The following is a 15,824-nucleotide window of genomic DNA, read 5'->3' as shown; positions in this document are numbered from 1 at the left end:
TACATCGTATAAACCACCCTCTCTAAAGCTGTACAATGAGGGCAATGCTTTAAGAATAGAATCAGCGTTAGTCCCACTCTCAGAAACCAACTTGGGGTCTCACAAATTTGTTGTCATGTAAGAGCGGAATGAAAACGATGTAGAAGAATTTCAAAACGCCACTAATCGCACTCTCAGTAACTACTCTGCGTCTCACCAAGGCGTTTAGTCACTTACTTTCAAAGCGCAACGAAAACGATTTTGAAGAATGTCAAAAAGCTACTAACCCCACTCTCAGTAACCACTCTGCGTCTCACCAAGGCGTTTAGTCACTTAATTTTTAAAGCGTCAAAAGGAGCTTGAATCACCAGTAGTGCAATGATCTTCACTGTGTTTAAAGCAACGGAGACATCGCTACCTAATCTTCCTGTTTATGGCTTCCGCCTTTCTCACGCGTTAAAAACTAGCCAATGCCCTTCCTCAGAGCACTCCCTCTGCACGCGACTCGTCCCGGTTGTAGGCCCCCTTCAATCTATGTTGTTATGTGGTATTTGGGTCGAAACGCGATGCCCTTCTCGTTTTAGCTCTGGTGATATTGCAAACCTAGTGCAAATGTATATAGATATCGAACCAGTGTGAAATAACTCTGAAAGAATTCAGAGCCAAGTGTACCTATTGTGCCCCAGTGTCGCATAAAACCATCGACACATTCGAAAGAGTGATTCAAACTGAGATTAGCAAAATCAATTTCACCAGTGGAACTCATTGTAATTTTTCCAAAAACGAATGGAGTAGATTACAAGGATTGCTAAATAATCTGGATCTCACCTTCGTAAAGGTTGTCAAGGGTGGTGTCCTAGTAGTGATGGACACAAAGTTTTACAAAACCAGCGTGATTAATAATTTACAAGATAGAGAGACATACAGGAGACTTGAGCAAGATCTCACTAATTCCTTCCAGATGACACTCAGAAAAATTCTAGATTACGCTTTACAAATGAGATGGATTACAGAGAAAACATATAAATATCTTGACATGAAATATCGTCGACGACCTCAGTTTTATATGCTCCCAAAGATGCATAAAGATGCTAAGCTACCACCATTCAGGCCAATTGTCTCAGCATGCGGCTCTCTATCCGAACTGATTGGAAAATATTTAGATTGGTTTTTGCAACCCCTGGTTCAAAAATGGGAAACCTATATTAAGGACAATACAGCCTTTCTGAACATGTCGAATATGGCGGATATTGAGCATATAAATGAATTATGGTTATGTACAGTGGATATTACAGCGCCATACACCTCGATCCCTCACAATGAAGGTTTGGAAGCCATAGAATGGTACTTACTAAGAAAGGACATGGATGACACAAATAAGGTTTTTTTGCTAGAACTTTTGCACTTCGCAAAAGGGGGGTATCTGGACACTGTAGAGGCACTCTTGAGAAGCAGTCTGCAGGGTTTTGCTCTTTCCCTAGATGATGCATGATGGTGTTGTATTCTTGCAATCCCATACCCCAACGTTCAATGTGAGGAGGCATTTTTGACTTTAGATCGCCAAATATGGTCAACAATGACTGATGATCTGTCAGAAGCATGAACGACTTCCCATACCAGAATACTTGGAAATGTTCACAAGCCCACATCCCTCCTAAGCTTTCTTCCTCAGGTTGTGCATAAGCACGTTCAGTTTCGCACAAACTTCTTCGTGCGTATACCACAATATGTCTCCGAGCATTTGGGTGTCTGCAGTACTGTACAAGAATGGCTCCAAACCCAACAGGTCTAGAGTAAACAACAACCTCAGTAATAAGCTTTAGGTCAAAGTATGCCAATAGTTTGTTTGATTTTCTGGAAACTTGCTCTCATTCATATGACCAAGTCTCTTAATGGCGCACTGACAGTGGCAAAGTCTTGTATATATCTTGAACAATAGCTGCCCATGCCAAGAAATAAACTTAACATGGAAACATCTTGTGGAGGACTGGCTGTTGACAACACTTGCACTTTAGCTGTATTAGGTGTCATGCCCCATCAGAAAAGATATGGCTTAAAAATTTTAACTGTGTCTTATAGACCTCACATTTCTCATCATTCAAAGTTAATCCTGCATCAGCGAGCAAATGACACACTTGTGTGATAGCTTTTTCATGCTCCTTCAGTGTAGCTCTAAAAACCAATATGTCATCGCTATATTTGAAGGCATTCATGGCAGGCTGTATGATATGTCAAAGGAAATTTTTAAACAGCTCAGCAGTTGATGACACACCGAAACTTAGTCTTTGGTAACGGAACAGACCAACATGTACAGAAAAGCTTGCAATTCTCCTTGAGTTCGAACTGATGATATCCTTTATTCAGATCAATGCGAGAGAATACCTTCATGCAATTCAACTGTGTTATCATATCGACAATGTGTGGACCTGAATGTCATTCTCTTTCGACTGCCCTTTTCGTGTGACGCATATCTACGCAGACGTGTACAGCTCCTTCAATGTCCTTTTTGGGTACTAGCACTAAACCCTGGTGTTGAACCAGTGGAACACTCAATTATATCATGTTTGAGAAGAGATTCAAGTTCTTTTTCAACAGCTTCCTGTAAATGAAAGGCAATTTGAATGTGTCTTTGAGCCATAGGATGGATGTCCTCATTAATGTGTAATTTACTTTCAAAGTCTTGAGTTTTCCCAACCCATGAAACAATGAAAGAAATTGACTTGCTATTTTATGATGGGCATTCGTGTTGTTCACGATATCAGTCCCAAAGCAGCTGTGCCTAGAGCTGAGTAAATAGATGCTTGACGCCGTACCTTTAAGTATATGAATGGATGTTTATACTTTTATTTTCGTATGTTTCATCATTGCTGCAAATGAACCTTGACTTTTTAGCTGTGTCAATGAACCCCACATATAGACTTTAGTTTTTAATGCTGTCAGTTGGGGCAATGGAAATAGTTCAATATATCTCTCCTCAGGCATAATATTTATTGATGCATCACTGTTGATAATGAATGATATTGAACAACTATTGGCCTTTGGTGTGATTTTCAGAGAATGAGTGTATGCCTTTGGTGCTTTGTCATGTCGACTTTTCTTGGACTGATATTTTTCCACACATTCTGCCAGTCCAACTTATGTATGTTACTCTGAGGTAAACATCAACATGGCCCAACTGTCTTCTTCACTTTCACTTGATATTTATACTGAAGAACTGTTTGATGATACTTTAGATGATTATCAACTTTGTTTGGTGTTGATTTACCTCAGCTGATGTGGTCACTTGTCCTTGTGGGCGTTCGTCGAATGTCTTTTCTGGAACATTTGGGCAGATGTTTTGTCTTCTCACCAGGATGCACTTACTTTTTCCTTTCTACCTAATGGCAGGACATTTACCTTTGTGTGGAAGCAAAAATCCACACCTGAACCGCAACTTTTGTTTCTGTGTCCCCAGCTTTGGGCTTTGCCAGCCGCTGCAAGTAAGAGAGGTGGGGCCCTTGTGGTCGTCTTTCAAAATCCCCCGCTGCCGGCCCCACCGTTATTACCTGCAGTGGCCGCGGCTGGCTTTTGGCTTACTTTTCACGTTCATGACTGACTCACTCAAGCCTACATGTCAGCACCGTTTTGATCAGCATGCTCTTCCGCTCTGGCAGCCATGAGAACTCACTCCAGACTAAGAATTTCTCTCACCATTTTTCGTCTGAACAAATCTGTCAAGCATTCATAAATCCCTCTGCATGTAACTGTGAACTCGTCATTCTAAACCTGCATTCACTTCACCATGCTCTAACACTTATGTCACAGTTCGACAGAGTCCATCAGAAGCCACAAGGGTTTTGTCATTGAAAGCTCACACATCGCTACAACTTTAATATTGAAAGGAGTCACTAATGAGATAGGTAGTTTTATAGTGACCACACTGTACTTTTAATTTTGCTACTTCTGACAGAGCAAATGAACTGCATATGTCCTGAATTGCGTGACAATGTTTTAAGTTTTTGGACGCACAAGCTATGTATGCTTTTTGTCTCATATTTATATATAAATACAATAGTGGGCTCCAATTGAGATAGAGGATCCTCAGATTGTTGGTGTGGCACAATAGGACACAAGGTATTTTCAACAGCTCAGTAAACTCAGTTCTGAATTCAGCCCACACTCCATCGAGGTCGGCCTGAACTTGGAATCAGTCCACCGTGACCAGATAACTGCAATTTTTGCTTCTTGCTTTACTTTTTCTTAGCCCTTTTATCTTCAAAAAATTACAAATTCTTTTTTCGAATCCCCTTTTTGAATTTGAGATATTTTGGTGTGTTTGTGCATATCATGTTAGGTTTTTCATCATTTTTGGAAATTGGTTGTAGAATTTTTACTGTGTTTTGTTTTGGTTTTCTCAATGTTTTAGTACTGCTTTATTCTTTACACCCTTTTCCTTCAGTTAAGCCTGTCTGCTCTGTGCCATAGCTCCCATGGGTTGAGCCCAGGTATGTTTATTTAACTTGTGTGTTTGACCTGACAAGATTTTGGACCTATTACTTGGGAAGGACTCACATCCTCCAGACTAAAAACCTATTTGTTTACAAAGCCCTATCTCAGTATACCACAAGTAAAATGAACACCTTATTCTGCTTTAACATAAATGAAATGAAATAATATTGTATATAGGATATTTCCTCAGTTGTGTTATAACAGAGGTGCCTCACTCCTCCCTACTCCAATACACTCTTCGCTCTAGCTTTGATCTTGGAAGTCCCTCCATGGTCAGGCTCCTAACTACTTAGGAAGCAAAATATTTGAAAACACTTTATACAACGCATTTGCCCATTTTAACACAAAAACCCGACCGTGCACATTGCACATGCTGAATGAAGTGATACAGCAATGAGACGAACGAAGTAACAGCACCGTAAAGCAAGCTTGAAATAGTTAAAAAAAAAAGGAGAATATATATCACTAAATAGTTATGATGCTTATTACTAGATTTTAAGAACAAGATTATCATGAAATTATGTTTCATTATTCATTTATTGATGAAAATTAATGAATAGAATGATGAGGCCTAACATTTCTACCGTCTTTCATTGAAATGCATTATGAATACATTGTGGTGCAATTTTGGGATAAAATACGTTACGAAATTCAAATTTACAGATGTGATGGTAGAGGCCATTATGAACATAACAGTTAACGAACAACATTAGTAAAATTATTTGTAAGAATAATGTTGAGTAATTGCGGCAGTAGGTCATAGGTAATGTTAATTAGTTTTGAATAATAATACATTAGTGAAACATGTATTATTCTTCTCTTATTATTAAATAATGATATGTTGCATTATTTTTTATTCTAATTGAGTTTAATCGATTGAAAGCTGACATGTGCATTTTTCCCTTCGCAAGCATAAGAATTCTTTGGTATTTCTGCAAATACTGCATTATTTGCTCTGTGCATGTTTTATCTTACATACAAGAATAGTCTTTTGAAGTTCATTGTGAAAAGGCTTGATGGGAAAGTCAACTCTAACCCGATGCCATAGTCTGCTACATTGTATATTTCTTACCATTGACAAACGAATGAGGCTTGGAAAGCTAAGTCGTTCTTATGAACAGCATGAGAGAGAATGCAGGAGTAACTAAATGTATTTAGTAATTTCATATGTAAGGTAATTGTGTGATGGACTAACTACCGTGGGGTAATATCACACTACTTAAGGTGTTATAAACACTATAAAAGAAGAAAACCCAAAGGAGTGGCGAGACACACACTCAATGATATTTCCCTTTGATGCAACTCAGATGCTTTTGCTTTTTTTATTTTTTTTAAGGGAATGACGCTCTTTTACTATCCTTTTACAATCATCCTTTAAATGTTTATTTTGGACTGCCTTTTTGCTGATGCTACTGCTTTTATGCAGTAGACCTGGAATCCTTTTTTACCAAGCTTCTTGATTTTGGTTTATTCCCTTTCCACCGCTGTGAAGTGCGGAGGTCTCCCAAACTTGGTACACGCAAGTCATACTTGCAGAGTTCCAAGTCCACTTGATGATTCAACAGCACCTGTTTCTGATGTACAGGTGCTTACAGTGAGATAGAGGGATCAGGTTAGTCAAGCTGTTGAGACAAGCAGGCTGCTTGGACAGCATTTGTTTGGCCTGAGGGGGGTCCAAGAGATTCAACTGTAGGTACCGAATGTTCTAAGCAAACAAAGTTGACTATGAGAGATACAGACCCTCGCAACGGGTAAAGTGCAGCAAGAAAGCGAGTTGTACCCGGAGACTATTGACCCAGGTGAGATTCTGAGAAGTTGTCTGACAACAGGACGAGTACCATCAATTGTTCCTGAAAGCTCTGAACAGTCTGCTCAAAGTGATACCGATGAAAAGCAAACTGCTGTGAGGAGATCGAAAACAGCAAGAGTACCCAGTCAAAAGTACTCATCTCCTGAATGGACCTATCTGCAAGCAAATGAAAGAGAATGTGAATGTATTGCCCATTGTATTAACAAAACGGAAGCAGATATGAGAATCTTTCTGCATTAAAAGAAGCTACTGAAATATGCCTTGATTTTGTTGTGCTGAACTTTGCCAAGTTACTCAAACCACTGCTGCTATTTTTTAATTTCCTAGTTAAACGATCTTAATTTTGAGAAGTCATGGAGTCCAGCAATGGTGTCTCTCATAGATGTAAATGTGTATATACTTGAATCTTTTCTAATATTTCTCTGATATTATTTGCTTTCTCACACTATTTTCTTTTAACAGATTCAAAACTTACAATTTCTTCTGAAACGGCAAAGATTAATGACGCTGATTCTATTACTTTGAATGCTCAAACTTTACCTCAGGATGTTATAAAAATTGGTTTGCCAGCAAATGTGTATACTAGATTACTAAGTGAATATGTTACTACCATGGATGTTGATGATTGCTACACATGTTTGAAAATACCTTCATCTGTTGCTGAGGGCATAACCTATCATAGTTTATCATTGAGAAATGGAATTTCATGTAGCTTGTTCTATGGTACTGATCCCTTACAGTATTATTACTCTAATCAAGATCGGATCTTTTCTGAACTTCTGGTGTTAAAACGCTTAAATCCACATTCTGACGCTTTAAATGCTAAGACTACGGGTTACATATTTAGACCGACTCAATCTGTGGATATGGCTTATGCATTTAGAAATATCCTAACATGTAAATTAATGAGGGCTGAAAAGAATTTTATACATCTAGTAGAAAGTAATGAGATAATATAACAATAAATACGAATAAATTGCCTAAATTAACTCCATGGAAACTACAGCAAGAAGAAAAGAAAATACTAGAAGGAATGGCCTCTTTAGCTTTAGACTGGCAACATCAGGTTACACTTCATATATATAGAAAGAGATCAAACATTAACACTATCTGTGTAGGTTCTAGTGAATGTGAACATACTTTTGAAATGTATGAGAACTGGCAAAGATACTTAGAGTGTGTAGAGCCCATCTTTCCTGGAGCGTATAGTATTTATGTGGAAATAATTCTGTTTATAAATTCCTGAGAGGCTGGTATGGAAGTTGTAATATGGTAATAGTTTTTCCCAAAATGGATCATGTTAAAGATCTTAAAGGAGAATACTAAGATGAGAATGGGAGATTGAAGAGAAGTGCAACGGCAAGTGAAATAGTGGTAATTATTTTGGCGTTTTAATACCTTCAATAGAAGTAGATCTATTAACCACCAGTACAGCTGGGGGGATTTTCTGATGTAGAAATGATTTCAATATGATCAATGGTAATTCAAAATTGACTTCCCCTTGATATCCATCTCGAGAAGGAGGACAGAGTTTGTCAGTTTTTAAAGTCCAACGTTGTTGTACCTACATATTAGACAAGAGTAGAGGCTTAGAAAGTTACATCAACAATATTACTTATTTAAATAAAGACCTAAAAGAATGGAAAGCATATGGTGCCTGGAAAACGATAAGTAAGTGATTTTCAACTGTTAACAACTGGTTAGGTAACTCAGGAAAAGGATCCATCCTAAGATCTTTAGTGGCAATCTCTTTGTGTATAATGCTGAGAATGTTATCTATCAAATTGTGCAGATACAGAAAGGGCAAACGAGGAGTGAAGAGAGTGAACACTGATCTTGAACTAGAGGATGAAGAATGTAAATATTATGACAAAATGAACAGTAAGACCTCTGACCCCTGGTCTAGGTCAACTCTCTCCCCGCAGCTCCGCTGTGCCGTCTCTTGCCTCCAGACAATGACCCCTTCCTTGAGAGGTTAGAGCCTGCTGCCTGCTCTTGCGCCTGCTGCCCACTCCAACTGGGACCAGACTTCCTGCAACCACCGTAACCTTTCTCAGCCATTTTTTTTCTTAATTCTTTCCCTATTGTGCAACTGTTATTGTGCCCATCTGTGTCTTGCTCTAATTCCACCACAGTTCCTTTCGCCGTTCGCTGCTGCTGCCCCTGCGGCCCCTCCCCCCGGAATTCCCCCCCAGAATTACCCCACTCCCACCTCCCAGCCTTCCCTCCCTCCCACCTCCCCTACTTAATAGCAGCCACTGCTGTCATGCAGCGGACGTGCCCAGCGGGCATGCCACCTGCGCACCGAAGACGCATCAAAGGCAAGCCCGTCTGTGCCCGTCCGTGACCCCACTGCAGCCAGTGCCCGGAACCCTGGACCTCCCACTACCCATCGCTACGACAGCCCCACCCTCCTTGCACTCAACCCTGGAAAACTTAAAGAATGCCAACAGGCCTTGCAGAACATGACCCACGGCCAGTTCTCCTGCCTCCACTGCCGCCAGACCCTCACTGCCACCCTGGCATCCAACACCGCTGATGCCAGCACCGGTGACACCCTAAAATGCATCCTCCTCAACGTACGCTCCGAACACAAACACGTCATGAAAATCTGGAACCTACTCTACTCTCTCTCACCCAACATGGCCTTCTTCACAAAGACCTGGGCCAAAGCATCCTCCGCCCCCGACATCAGCACCACCATCCCAGACGGATACAAGATCCAGAGGAAAGACTGCCCCAGCAACCCAGGAGGGGGCCTCGCCATTGCCCACAAGAACACCCTCCACCTCACCACCTCCAGCAAAACCTTCCCCTCTGCCGAACACCTGCACTTACAGATCCAGACCACCCCAAAAGCCACACTCCGAGGAACCCTTGTCTACAGACCCCCTGGCACCCGAACACCCTTCGCCACCACCATCACCGACTTCATTGCACCCCACGCCATCGCCTCAACAAACTACATACTCAGTGGAGACCTGAATTTCCACCTCAACAACCCCAGCAACCCCAACTCCACTATCCTTCATGACAACCTCGCCAGCATCGTATTTCAACAACTCGTCAACACACTGATCCACAGAGCAGGACACACCCTCGACCCCATCTCCGCGGAATTAAACAACGTCCAATTCAGCCACACAATGCAGCCGCCATGGACACACCACTACAGTGTACACTTCGCCATTAACAAACCCAAGGCACCCAAACCAGCCCCACGTCCACCACATAGGAACTGGGACAAGGTTACAGACGAGCAACTTAACTCCACCCTCACCCGAGACAACCACACCTGGGCACCCGACGCTAATGACGAAGCCAGAGAACGCCACACCTGGATCTCCAACTGTGCAGACGAGCTCACCCCGCTAGCAACCCCGACAGACAACGCCCCATGAAAGCCGCCTGGTTCACCACCGCTCTTCAAGAATCCAAACTCACCTGCAGTCGCCTGGAGAAGAACTGGAGAAACACCAAGACAACCAAAAAACACACCACCTACAAGGACGCCATGACGGACTACCACAACCAGATCATAGCCAGCAAAAGGAACTTCATCCACAACAAAATCCTGGCCAACTCCAAGGAACTTTTCAGTATCATTCAAGAATTCACCAACCCAAGCAGCAAAGCCACAGACATCACCCCATCCAAAGACCTCTGCGACAAGCTTGGAACCTATTTCCACCTCAAAATCAAAAACCTCTACAACAACTTCATCCACCAGGTGCCACAGATGGCACACCGCCCCCCAAAAACACCAGCCAGCCACCATCTCCAACTGGACACCGATCATGGCTGAAGACACCGTCTCACCCATGAAAGCGTCCACTCCTCGGCCCCCACTGCCCCCTCACATCTACCACAGAGCCGCGGCACCATCGCACCCAAACTACAACGTGCCATCAACACTACCTTCAAAACAGGCACCTTCCCAGATGACTGGAAGGGCGCAGAAGTCAGACCCCTGCTCAAGAAGCCCACAGCTGACCTCACCAACCTCAAGAACTATCAGCCCATCTCGCTCCTCCCCTTCGCAGCCAAAGTTGCAGAGAAAACAGTCAACAGGAAACTGACACGATTCATTGAAGAAAATGCCATCCTCGACCCGTCCCAATCGGATTCCAAAGTAACTACAGCACAGAGACCGCCTTTCTCGCCACCACAGATGACATCCACACCCTCCTGGACCAAGGCCACTCCCCAGCCCTCATGCTACTCGACCTATCAGCAGCCTTCAATACCGTCTCCCACCCCATACTAGTCACCAGACTACATGGCGCAGGCATACAAGTAACAGCCCTGGACTGGATCCGATCATTCCTCACCAGAAGAACCTTTCCTCCGAACCCACCAAAATCACCTGCAGAGTCCTACAGGGATCATCACTGAGCCCCAACCTTTTCAACATCTACATGGCACCCCTCGCAGCCATCGTCTCCTACGCTGATGACACCCGGCTCATCCTCTCCCTGACCAAAGACCCTACCACTGCCAAACTCAACTTCCAGAAAGGAATGCAAGACGTCGCAGTCTGAATGACCAACAGCTGCCTGAAGCTCAATGCCGAGAAAACAGAAGTCCTTGTCCTCTGTACCACCCTTCTGCATGGGACAGCACCTGGTGGCCGACCACCCTCAGAAGCCCACCTACCCCCTCAGACCATGCCAAGAACCTGGGCATCGTACTTGACTCATCACTCACCATGAACCCTCTGCATCCTCCGTAAGACCTTCAAGTGGATCCCCCTGAGTCAAGGAAGACAGCCACCCACGAACTCATCACCAGCGGACTGGACTATGGAAACGCACTCTACACCGGCATCAACAAGTCCCTACTTTGCAAACTCCAAACAATACAGAACACCGCTGCTAGACTCGTCCTCGGCATCCCCCGACACAAACACATCAGCCAACACCTACAAAGTCTCCAGTGGCTCCCTGTGGAGAAAAGAGTAACTTTCAAAATCCTCACTCACACCTACAAATGCCTACACAACAACGGACCCAAATACTTCAACAACAGAATCAACTTCCACGTACCCAAAAGAAACCTCTGATCTTCCAAACTTGCACTGGCTGAAACCCCATGCATCCACAGAGCCAGAACAGGCGGAAGATCCTTCTCTCACATTGCAGCCAAGACCTGGAACGAGCTACAGGCAGACATCAGATGCGCCCCCTCCCTGAACACCTTCAGGAAAACCCTCAAGACCTGGCTCTTCGGTTAAACAGATCTGCACACTGCCCCCCTCAGTGCCTTGAGACCTTCACAGGGGAGTAGCTCGCTTACAATTCCCTGATCGATTGAATGATTGAACATTTTAGAAGAGAGTAGAAGAAAGAGGTTGAAGACAAGCAACCCGTTATCTGTGATGAGATCTGATGTGGTAGATATTGTTATGGCTTGATTCACCATCAGAGGGGGGCTTGAGGAAGCAAACTATTTGAAAACACTTTACACAACACATCTACTGATTTAAACACAAAAACCTCAATGTGCTCATTGCACGAGCTGAATGAAGTGACACAGCAATAGAGACAAATGAAGTAACAGCACTATAAAAGCTATAGATCACCTATTTTAATTATGAGCATTATTAGGCAAAAATGCAAGAGAAAGAAAACAATTTTCTACTCAAATTTTGTAATTTTGTGTAGAATACTTTTTGCTGAATAGTTATGAAGTTTATTAATAGATTTTCATAGCAAGATTACACATTAAATGATGTTTTAATATTTGTTTATTGAAGATAACTAATTAATCTAGTGATGAGGCCTAGCATTGCTATTGCCTTTCATTTAAATTTATTATCAATAGAATGTGGTGCAATAATGCGATAAAATTAGTTATGAAATTGAAACTTACAGATGCGACAGTAGAGGCCATAATGAACATAAAATTTAAGAAATTATTTTAGTTAAATGATTTTTAGGACTAAATTACATGTATGGATGTTGACAAGTTGTGGCAGTAGGCTATAGCTAACGTTAATCAATTTCATGTAATAACACACTGCTGAAACAATTATAATTATTCTTTTATTATGAAATGATGATTTGATGTATTATATTTGATTCTAATGGGGTTAAATTAATTGAAAGTTGACATATGCATTTTAGGCTTTTAAATGTGTTCTCTCCTAAGCCAGAATTGTTTCCTTAGAAAGTATAATTATTCTTTGGCATTTCTGCAGATGTTGCATTACTTGTTCTGAGCATGTTTCATCCTATATACCAGGATAGTCTTATGAAGTTCTCTGGGAAATAGCTCGGTGGGGAAGTCAATCCTAACACGATGCCATAGTCTGCTACATTCTATATTTTGTACCATTGACAAACCTGTGAGGCCCAGAAAACTAAGTAATTCTCATGAACAGCATGGGAAAGAATGCAGGAGTAACTAAATGTATTTAATTATTTCATACCTAAACTAATCATGTGATGGACTATCCACTGTAGGGTGATATCACACCACCTTTGGTGTCAGAGAGAGTATAAAAGAAGAAACCCCAAAGGAGGGGCGAGACACATATATGCTAATTTTTTCCTTTGATCCAACACAGACGCTTTTGTTCTTTCTTCGGTTTGAGAAGGAACTGTACTCTTTTCCTGGGATTTTATAATCATCCTTTAAGTTTTTATATTGCACTGCCTTTATGCTGATGATTTTGCCTTTATTCAGTAGACCTGGAATCCATCCTTGCCTAACTACTTGATTTTGCTTCATTCCCCCTTTTGCTCATGTTCATGGACTTGCCCTTAGAGGCATTTGAATATGTTTCTTTTACTCCTTTGTCTTAAATTGATGTCGATTGTGGTGTAAACCATCTTCTTTGATATCGAACTTTGTCTAAATGAGTAGTCTTGTACTACATACTTTAGTATTCTTGACTGAGAGGCTGAAGAAATTGCTTATCAATATGAATTTTGAAGCATTTATACAAATACCAAATTATCTAAACTGCCTGAGTCTATTATTGCGTCCTGGTGTTATTTTATTGAAACCGCATTTATACAATTACCAAATTATCTAAACTGCCTGAGTCTATTATTGTGTCCTGGTTTTCTTTTATTGAAACAGTGTAAAATTTCCCTTTGATCAAAATGCATTGTAGGGAGAACCAGGGAATCTTTTCAGAATGTCAAGTTTGCTTCTTTTATTCTGTGTTGCAGTAGCAGAGCTTGTAGTGTGCACCATCCTAGTTAGACTTAATTTCTGTAGTAGATTTGGTCTCCCCATTGTGATACTTTATTTTTACAGCATGGCCCTGAGAGTGGTATGTTTGAACTTGATCTCTAATTTTTAAATTAGTCACCAACTACTGATCCTCATTGGGTGGCTAACGTGTGTGGTTTGAACATCCTAATTCCCCCCGCTCCTATTGCCGGAGAAAGATCCATCAGAGGACCATTTACCTCTGTGGTAAGGTAATGCTGTGATCCATCTGACTTTAGAGGGCCCAGTACGGTCAGAGGAACAATTGAGGAAGTAGCAGGAGTGAACAATGTAACCGCTTCCACTGGATCACTACCAAACTAAGGGGTCGATTAGGATCGCGGACGGACTTGAGTCCGTCCGCGACCACTGAGGAGGAGGGAACGTCCGCAAGGGCTGCGGCGTTCCCTCGGAGCAGATTAGGATGTGACCGCCAGGGTGACGGTCACATCCTCTATCTTTAACATTGCGGCGGGTGCAGCTTCAAGCTGCACCCGCCGCAAGGTTAAAAATGCATGCATCGCATTTGCATGCACAAAGCGGCAGGCACCGCGTAGTGGCTGCTGCTTTGTGCACGCAAATGCAGGGAGGTACCATAGGTACCCCCCATGTGCACCCCCACCCCCCCTTCACCCAGGGGGCCCGCAACGGGCCCCCGAAGTGGAAGTCCGTATGCTTTTCCACGGCGGAAAAGCCGCCGCGGAAAAACATATGTTTTACACCATCCTAATATGGCTGTCGGTGTCTGAGAGACACCACCAGCCATGTTAGAGCTTTTCCGCCACGGTCGGAAGGCGACCGTGGCGGAAAAGCTGCGGACGGAATTCCAGACCCACCAGCCATCCTAATATGGCGGTGGGTCTTTGGAGGCTCCGCAGGGGTTTTTCCGCATCCTCCGGGCCGGCGGTGGCTTCCGCCGGCCCAGAGGATGCGGAAAAACCGCAATCATAATCGGCCCCTAAGTGCTTTCAGATTATCCAGGCTCTAGAAATCCTGTGACCCTCAGGAGCCCTTAAACTGATAAAACTGACAATTACCAAGTGGCAACGAAACAGTCTTGGAGAGAATTGTTTGGAAGCAACAGAAATAGTTCTCTGGAATAAGCTAGCCAACATCTAATATTGTACTATCATGTTAAGCAGTTTGAAAAGCTAACTAAAAAACATTTCTCAAATGCATCCGTCAGTTGCCCGCCCTCTATATTACTTTTCTTTGACCATTCGTAAATGTATGCACTGTCCTAAGTTAAACAATGTATTTGTTTATTTTATAATAATTCAGATATTCAAAGCTCTGTTTATAGACTAAATATGTTATGTATTGTTGATTTACTTCTAAATAACTGTACTGTTTACCAGATATACTTTTGTCTATTGTACTATACATTGTCGTTATGTATTGTTTGTTTGTAAGCACCAAATATCTAGGTTTATTCCTAACATGTGCCATGCAGTATAAATAAAACAAATACAAAACTACAAATACCCCTGTTACAATAGATAACCCCAAGCCAGTCAAAACGGACAGAGTCCTGTCTGTCACAACACCTATCCGGGACATAATCCAGGGTGATGGTTACACTTACAAAAAACTCCATTATCGTTTTAAATGGGTTTGAGGTGAAAGCATCATGCACGGTCATACTTAACAACACTTTGCACCACCACAAACTCATGTAAAGTGACACAAAGCAGCACAAAGTGTAAAGTATTTAATTAGCAATGCAAAACATTTTTAATACCCTGGAAAGTAATGCAAATAGCACTTTGCACTGCATTGCGTCTAGTGTGTGTCTTGTGAGTGGGCCATTAGCGGTTCTACTCTAACACCCATGTTTTTTTTACACAAACCCTATCTACTAAAATTATTAGACAAGGCTTTGTTATACAAAAAATAAACACCTCTGAGGCAGGTGCATTGGAGGAGAAATCCGTGCATTTCTTCTTACTTTTCATTTATTGCATGTGTGCTGCTCGGTTCAGCACACACATAAAATGCTAATAGCTTGTCTAAGCATAGAATTTTGTACTGGAAGGCTCCAAGTCTGTCTATCTCTCAACACTGTGGAGGTGAGAAGCAGCGCCCCATCTTAGTGGATATGGCATAGTGCCTCTCTCTTCCCCTACAGCAATGTAGTGCAGCAACTTTGGTTGATGCACTGTATGGCACTACTTTTAGTAACTCTACCCTGCAATATTTTACTCTCATTGAAAGTAATGTGTATTCAGTATAGAGAAAAATAGGAAACTGTTTTATTCTCCATTATATTGGAATGCCTGTTGTTTAATTCAATTATGGAGTTGTTTAATTAATTAACGGAATGCGC

The sequence above is a fragment of the Lissotriton helveticus genome, chromosome 2_2, assembly GCF_964261635.1.
Source record: "Lissotriton helveticus chromosome 2_2, aLisHel1.1, whole genome shotgun sequence".
Lineage (NCBI taxonomy): Eukaryota > Metazoa > Chordata > Amphibia > Caudata > Salamandridae > Lissotriton > Lissotriton helveticus.
This window is presented reverse-complemented; position numbering follows the sequence as displayed.